The sequence below is a fragment of the Echinops telfairi genome, unplaced genomic scaffold, assembly GCF_000313985.2.
Source record: "Echinops telfairi isolate 266 unplaced genomic scaffold, ASM31398v2 ScPeMD7_70;HRSCAF=299, whole genome shotgun sequence".
Taxonomy (NCBI): domain Eukaryota; kingdom Metazoa; phylum Chordata; class Mammalia; order Afrosoricida; family Tenrecidae; genus Echinops; species Echinops telfairi.
The window spans coordinates 31,439,038-31,447,779 of NW_022103968.1; the positions used below are offsets into that span (position 1 = coordinate 31,439,038).

At 48.6% G+C, this 8,742-nt stretch overlaps 1 long non-coding RNA gene across 1 annotated transcript in view; it reads right to left on the reverse strand.

The window, feature by feature from the left end:
* Positions 1-1,299: 1,299 nt before the first annotated feature.
* Positions 1,300-8,742, reverse strand: part of LOC123521844 — an 18,246-nt gene continuing 10,803 nt past the window's right edge. Inside the window, exon 3 of the long non-coding RNA XR_006680182.1 lies at positions 1,300-1,976. This is a non-coding gene — a long non-coding RNA (uncharacterized LOC123521844). The remainder of the gene's footprint in view (positions 1,977-8,742) is intronic.

Here is an 8,742-nt window from a genome sequence, read left to right on the forward strand (position 1 = left end):
TCTCCTCAGGGATGTCTTGCAGGAAGTGAGCCTTGCCAGCTAAAGCAGGGAACTGGCTAAGGCAGTTGCACCAGGGTTGAATCCAGGGTTGAATCAGAAAGCAAGAGACGTGAAAACTAGAAAGACAAGGCTCACGAGCCATTTATCCCTCTGCCCTTCAATTAACCCCACGTGTTTATCAGCCAGGTTGGCACAAATAACTAACTCAGTTATGAGATACAAAGATTATAGTAAAGTCATAGAAAATAGGAGATAGAGACAGTAACACAAAGAAGTCAGACACATTCCATGGTAGCATGCTCACCTCAGCTCTTCTTGGTGGTCCTTGTGGAATTAGGAGACGAGAGGGAAGGAGACAGCTCATGAGGTTTTATTTCTAACCAAAACATATATCTTTGGGGACATGCAAGCCCCCTGATTACAGATAACAACCTACATCGTAGGAAGGGGTTGTAACATAGGCGATACAAGCAATAGGAAGGGATGACCTAGGGGTATACCCGCAATAGTAAAGGAATGGAATAGGGGTACATATGTGGCAAGATGGGGAGACCCCAGACTCAATATAGTAGCCTAACCTTAGTCTTCCTTGAGTGGAGCCGGGCTTGCCTTTGGGCATTGATTCAAGGGAACAATAGCAGAAGGGAGTGGGCCCTACAGTCTGGTTGTTCTAGATGACTGGTACCCTTAAGGAAAATAACCTCTGATCTACTTCTGTTGACCTCCTAGTGTACAGTCATTCACCATGTGTAGCAAGCAGCGTCTTGGGTTGGGCATATATTTGGGGAGACAACTTGGGAGAAATCTTTCTGTATCCCACACTTCCCCCTTGTGTTTTATGTATTACATAAAGAGCTACAATGGGTACACGGTTATTTTCTATACATTGAAAGCTGTCAAGACAAAATTATTGGCAATATTAAAGTATCCAAGCAAAAAACTCATGCTTATGGCAAGCATTTTGAATCCAGGGTTGGGGGATAAAGGCCCCTGTGTCCATCCACTATTGGGGGAAGGGATGAGGAGTTGGATGCTGCGGCAGGAAGAGATAGAGCAAATAGGAATGTCTGCTTCTACAGGGAGACAGAGTCAGCCATGAGCTCACTTTAAGGCAGCACAGCTGTAAGGGGAGAATCTGTGGAAATGAAATTTAACACAGGAAAATGCACTTGGACTATATCTCTAACTTTCCAAAGTGGTGGCTTTCCTACCGTGGAATACTAGCTTCCCAGATTCCCTCTGTCCTAGTCAGGGAATAAGTCCCAGTCATATTTCCCTCAGTGTTAGTTTCCCACATTTCCCATTTCTGTATTATGTTTAAGATTTAATAGTGTCATAGAGGCAACATGGTCTCTTTTCATATCTCAGCTTCCTATAAAAGCAGCATGAGACTGCAAGCATCAAAATTGTGATGCACAGCACAGTCAGACTGGAACTTAAGCTATGAGAAATGCTTTTCCCCCAAGCACACGGGAACTAGCCTCCTTCTAGGCCATCCACCATTTGCTTAATTACCTCAGAGCCAGTGGAAGGCTTGAGCCTATCTCTGAACATATAGAAAATATCCTTTTTTTAGCTAAATCAATATCTAATGAAATGTTTCCCTTAAACCCTTGCAAACGTTTTCTAATCAAATCCCAATTAAGTAAGGTTACATTATATAGGTAAGGGGTTACACAGAAATGAGTTATATTCCAATCACATTTTAGCATTAATTGATAAATCAAAAATCTTGATCTTTCAGCAAGAGAACAGTCTGTAGTAATAGTCCAGTCACTGTCTTATAAAATGTTCAGTTATGAGAGAGTCCCAGAGTGGCCCACAGACAGCATCAGCAATGGAAGGAATAGCTTGGCCGGCAGCGCTTGCCATCCTCAGGAATCTGTGAGGTCTTCTTGACATTTTGGATAACTTCAGTAATAGGACACGGTCAGGTCACAGCATCAGCGTCCCTCCTTTCTTCTGGGCCTTGCTGACTGAAGAGAAATAAGCCTTGGTTAGAAATAAAACCTCAGGAGCTTTCTCCTGCCCTCTGTCTCCCACCTCCATGTGTACCACCAAGAGGAGCTGAGGTGAGCACACGACTATGGAGTGTGTCTGACTTCTTTATGTTAGTGTCTCTATCTCTCCTAATCTCTATGACTTACTATACTCTTTGTGTATCATCCCTGTAGAGTTGCACCTACTGAACCCCCGAGGAGTTGTGAGGGGCTGGTTTCCCCCACAGCGCTCTCCTCGTAAGCTGTGTTCAACACCATGACAGGTTCTGCAGCATTTTTCCTGAGCAGGAAGCAACATTTCACAGCCGCAAGCTGTTCTCTTAAATCGGCCATCACAAAAAAACGAGGTCTGAGCAAAACGACCTTCACGAAAAAATTCACTGTGACCAGAGAGAACCTTCCCAGGCAATGCCACTGGGTGCACTCACTCAGAAACAGTTGTTTGAGGCTCGCCTAGCTGGGGAGGGAAATGCATACTACTGCAGAAGCTCCGCCCAACAGAGCTTTTTTCAGTTTTTGTTTGTTGGGGAGGGCGGGTTGGTGGTCCCCTCATTTAGCAGGCTCAATTGGGTTCTGAGAAGAAAAACTCTTACAAGAGGCCTAGTGAAATGATCATATTTTTTTTCAGGTTTTTAAAAAATTAATCATTTTTATTGGGGGGACTCTTACCAATCTTATGACGATCCATCATTCAAAATTGTATTAAGCACACTTATATATATGTTGCTACCAACATTTCCAAAACATTTTCTCTCTACTTGAGCCCTTGGTATCAGCTCCTCTTTTTTTCCCCTCCCCTGAAAAACGATCATTTGTAATGAGAGAAACTGCTCAGGAGCCTAAGTTAACTCTCTGTGGTGGGTGCTGTGTGCATACATCAAAACTAGAGATCTGAGCATGCATAAAAATCAGACTAAGGGAATTCTTGTGAATGATTTGTTACTAAGGGGCCCTGGGGTAGGACAGTTTTATCTCCATGGGGAAAGTATAATGGCCGGCCTAGCCACCTCTGGGTCCCCGAACCCCTTTGGGCTGCAGACCTGACATCCTCTCTGGAGTCTTCAAGACTAGCCGAGCAACTTTCTGTGGCTCGGTCAGGCCAGTTTCCTTCACCTCCTGTCCCTGCTGACACAGGACGAATCTTGCCCATCCTGGGTGGACTTCAATGCTGGCTTTTCACGTCCAGTGGGTAGCAAGATCCCCGAATCCCCGGGAGGTCAGTCACCCTGACACAGTTCCAGCATGGGTACAACTGACATCAAGTCAGAATTCCCAAGAGGGTCTGAGGCAGCTGACAGCAGGTGGTCCGTGCCTGGTGCTGAGACTAGCCTATAATCCTCAGGGCTGCTCTCTAGGATTCCCCAAGGGCTTGAAAGGTCTGGTTACCAGAGCTGCTGCTTCACCTTAGATCTTTAAAAAAAAATTTTTACTTCTATTTTTTATTATTAGTTGGAATTTTTAAAAAATCATTTTATTGGGGTTTCTTACAGCTTTTATCACAATCCATATATACATCCATTGTGTCGAGCACATTTGTACATTTGTTGCCATCATCATTTTCAAAACATTTTCTTTCTACTTTGAGTCCTTGGTATCAGCTCATTTTTCCCCTTGATAATTTACATATATATTTTTCATGTCTTACACTGACCACTGTCTCCCTCCACCCACTTCTCTATTGTCCATCCCCCTAGGAGGGGGTTGTATGTAGATCCTTGTAATCGGTTCCCCCTTTCTCCTCCCACTTTCCCCACCCCCTCCTGTTGTGGGCTACTCTCAATATTGGTCTTAAGGGGTTTATCTGCCCTGGATTCTCTGTGATTCCAGCTCTTATCTGTACCATGTGCATACTCTGGTCTAGCTGGATTTGTAAGGTAGAATTGGGGTCATGATAGTTGAGGGGAGGAAGCATTAAAGAACTAGAGGAAAATTGTTTCATTGGTGCTACACTCCACCTTGACTGGCACATCTCTTCCTTGTGACCCTTCTGTAAGGGGGTGTCCAATTATCTACAGATGGGCTTTGGGTCTCCACTCCCCCTCATTCACATCGTTATGATATTTTGTTCTGGGTCTTTGAAGGCTGATACCTGATCCCATCGACACCTCCTGATCTCATAGGCTGGTGTGCTTCTTCCATGTGGGCTTTGTTGCTTCTCAGCTAGATGGCCCCTTGTTTCTCTTCAAACCTTTAAGACCCCAGACTTCAGATTAGACCTTGAACTTGAAGCCACCAAGTCTGAGCTACAGGTAGCTGGTCAGTAGGACCACCGGGTGTGTGTGTCTGTGTGTATGCTCATCAGCATGACAAGGTACACTGTGGCCCCAGCAGGTCTTACTGGTCCACAGCCATCGATTGGGCCACCGTGTTAAATGCTGCTCTCAAAGCCTCTCCCTTACTCATTCCAGGGGTGAGATGGGGTACACCTCTAAAGCAAATACCCATAATCACCAGCTGGCCAGGCTGCCAGGGAGTATTTACTCTGAAGGGAATTCTTTCTCACCACAAGTGGACGGTCACGAGGGCCCCCTCCCCAGGGCTTCACACCCAGCCTGCTCCACGTGCCAGATCACAATCACCAGCACAGGGACCTCGATAATTACAGCCCCGCCGGCCCAGACTCCCCGCTCACTCGCCAAGTGCTTTCACACCCACGGTGGCTTTTGATCCCGTGCCAGGCATGTTGTGATCCTGGCTGTCCCATTCAAGGGCTGTGTGCATGAGTGGTTTGTGCAAAGGTGGGCAGGTCAGGTAAGGCATCGCCCAGGCCTGGGAGTTCTAGCCCGAGCTGCCTTAACGGTGGCCCGGTGGCCCGGGGAGGCCCCAGGTTGGCACAGAGGCTTGTTTACCCGTGAATTTCAAAACGCTGGTAGTTGGGACCCAGCATCGGGTCACCTTCTAGTGGCTGTACTCCCCAAGGCCTGCAGTGAGAAGGAAAGCCAACCTCTGACTTCACTCTGCCCTGGGTGGGACCAGGGTGGGGCTGTGCCACGCCTGGCTCTCCTGCCCCCGCGGGATCGGGCAGGTGGAGTTTATTCCCTCCTCATCCCCTTTCAGGGAGGGGGTGGACTTGGCCCTCCGGCTCTCCTGGCTTCCTTTCTAACATTGCCTTCAGTTCCAAGCAACCAGTAGCAACCGGTTCCCTTCCAGTTGGTTCTGCTGACTCGGCAGCACCTCTCTGCGGGGTTTCCAGGCAGGACTGCGGCCTTTCAGAAACAGATTGCCAGCCTTTCTTCCTAGCCGCCTCTGGGTGGGTTGGCATTGCCAGCCTTTTGTTTAGCAGCTGGGTGCTTAACCATGGGCACCAGCCAGGGGCTCCTCATTTCTTCTTACCTATCTCTGATTTCCGTCCATCCTCTTGGTCTCCACCTCTCTCCAGCCCTCTCCTAGACCCTCATGTGGCCACTGAGAACTGGCACCCACGCAGAGTTACAAGCCTTTCAGAGGACTTTTCCTACGTGTGGAAACCACCAAACGATTCCATTTGTGATGTGCTGTCATTGTTGAAGGAGCCTTAGTGGGGCAGACGATTTCAGTGCTGGCCTGCTGACTGCAAAGTCGATGGTTCAAATCCACCAGCCGCTCTGAAGAAGAACCATGAGGCTGTCTGCTCCCACAAAGACTTAGTCTCAGAAACCCTGCTAAGAAATTCTGCTCTGTCCTGCAGGTTATCGATTAATCGGAATCGACTTGATGGCAGTGGGTTGGTTTTTCGGTTTTGCATTCTTCAGAGAAGAAGTCCCCTTTAAGGACTGAGGGTTAATAACCAAAACAATCACTGCCCCGTGGGTTTCCAAGACTGTCACTCTTTGCAGGAGCAGAAAGTTCTTGAGCGGGGTTTCGAACTGCTGACCTTGCGGTGAACAGATCACGATGCCGCCAGGGCTCCTCTAGGTTTAAAGGAACTTGCTGAACCCCCAGCAGCAGCAGCTTTGATAAGCTACTCCTTAAGCCGTTGGGCCTTCTTCTCTCCTAGGCAGCCAGCGTTCTCTAGTGCAGGGGACTCCCTGGGGTCAGGGCGGCTCAGATTCTTAGTGCAAGCCTTCACCTATCCAGGAAAAGTGGGTCCTGGTTAAAAGCCAACTAATTAACCAAAACTATAAAAGTCTTAAAGGAGGAATGATTGCTAAAGGGGCACTGGGTTTCTGTGATTATTTTCTCTTCTCTGCCCTGGTGGCCCTCATGTAAGCATTGGATGAAGAACGGCAAGGTTGGCAGTTCAAACCCATCCACCTCAGGAGACAGGGGAAGCTCTCTGCTGCCATACAGACTTACAGCTTTGGACACTATCTGTTTTGCTCACCAGTGAGGACATTGGGAAAGGCATCGTGGGGGCAAGTGCACGTGATGGACATAATTAACATCACTGAATTGTACATGTGAACACATTCCTATGACAAGTGTTTCGTTATATAGTACTTTAGCACAATCAGAAGAAAACAATCTTGGGAGAAAACATGTGAAAATCTTCATGACACCAAAAACTCAGATAACAAAAGTAGAAATAAATCAATCACTTGAATTCCATCAAATGACAATTTCAAGGCAGCAAATGACAACTCACAGATTGAGGAGGAAATATTTTCAAATCAGTTATCTGATCAGGGGATTAATAGAATCTATGAAATGCTCCCCCAGGGGAAAAAAATAATGGGCAAAAGATTTGAATCGCTGTTTCTCTGAAGGGATGTGATTGGCTGCTGATCAGCACCTGGTAAGATGCACAGCATCCTGAGTCATCAGGTAGATGCTCGGCAGATCCCGCATCACACTACACAGCGACTACTGTCTTACAGACCGACAAGCGTGAAGGAGGGTAGGGAGAAAGTGGGACCGTCAGACATCGCCGGTGAGAGCGTGAAATGATGATGTCACTGCGGAGGAAAGGGCAGGTGGTTTCTTACATTTGAACACAGAAGTATCACGTGACCCAGCAATTCCACTCCTACCTGTAACACTAAAAGAATTGGAAACAGAGATTCAAAACAGACACGTCCACATTATTCACAACAGCCCAAAGGTGGAAAACTGCCCACGTGACCATCAGTGGATGAATGGATAAGCCAAAGGCGGTGTACACACACACGGTGGGGTTCTGTGCCACCGTGGGAACGAACGGAGCGCCGACAGGCTGCAGCACACACGCCGGAGACTGCAGACTAAGTGCAAGGCAGGCGTCAGGCACAAAAGGACCGAAACTGCATGGACGAGAAGCCTCTGGAGAGGGCAGATCATCGCAGAGAAAGGCCAGGTGGTTCAGTAGAGGTCACCAGGAGCTGGGGGCAGGGAAGTGGGAGGTATTGCTTCACAGGTACAGAGTTTCTGTTTGGGATGATGACAAAGTTCTAGAAACAGTGGTGATGGCAGTTACACAGACTGCTAATATTGAAGGCACTGAACTTGACCCTTGCAAAGGGTCCCAGCGTTGAATGTCGTCGGGTATCTTTAGCACAAGTAAAAGGAACGTGTAGGAACCCTCATTCTGGGTGTTCAATCCCCTCCTTGTGGGCACGCAGATCACTTGGGCAGAGCAGGGAAGGAACCCTTCCTGGGGGACATTGTCATGGTAAGGGGAAGCACTGGGAAAGGACAGAACAGTATTAGAAAAGTAGTAAAAAACCATCATGGTTACAATTATGAATATCCAAATGTCCTCTGGCTGAGAACCAGAGTTAGGGCAGCCAAAAGTCCCCTCTTCCCTGGGCACAGGGCTTCTCAAGACCTAGGGTTTTGAGTGTTGCAACCAAGTGAGTCCCAGGGGAGATGCCCACTGGCTAGGTGTGTGTGACATGGGCCACCGGGCCGCTGACGGCTCGATGGCGGCATTTCCTCAGAGACAATCTCCAGGATAGGAACCCGCGAACTCATGAGTTTGTGGTCGGGAGCCCTGGTGGCGTAGTGGGTCACAGGTTGGGCTGTTAACTGTAAGGTCAGCATCTCAAACCCGCCAGCCACTCTGTGGAGAAAGAAGAGGCTTTCTGTGCCTGTGCAGAGCTACGGCGTCAGCCACCCCAAAGGGCAGTACTACCCTGTCCCACAGGATCGAGAGGTGTCAGCATTGACTCGATGGCAGTGGGTTTGGAGTCTTGGTTAAATACAAAGCACAGCCACACCAAGCCACCGCCACCGCCACCGCCACCGCCAATCGAACTGGTGGCCCTTGAGTCGATTCTAACTCATACCAACCCCACAGAGCACAACGGGCCCCATGGCGCTTCCAGAGCTGTCGTCTGGTGTTGGCGAGGATGTGCCCATCGGTGTCGCGAGAAGTACAGCCGGAGTGCCCTTAGACGCAGGGATGGCAAGACATCATCTCATGTATTCCGGACACGTCCCGGCCGTGGTGCTTGGTACAGTCACGCGTCAGGGAAAGGCCGGGCGGGGCACCCAACGACAACTTGTTTCTGGGCTTTTTTCAAACAGTGGAATCACTTTTTTTAAGAGTTGCCTGGACAGCATCAGTCATGCTCCCTCCCCGCTCCCCCCACCCATTGATTGCTCCCCAACTCCCCTCCCCTGCCCCCCTCCCCCAACAACAAACAAAAGCTTGGTGGCAACACGTGTACACACCTTTCTTGGGTTCCTACTACCGCTGTGCCCTCAGGGCGGTCCTGAGAGTTTGTCCTACAGACAAAGCAGCGTGAGGTTTACGCATCTGAATGTTGAGCCCATCTAACCTTGCCCTGTGGATTGGTTCTCTTTAGGAGACTGTGCTTATTGAAATGTACAAAAAAAAAATGTA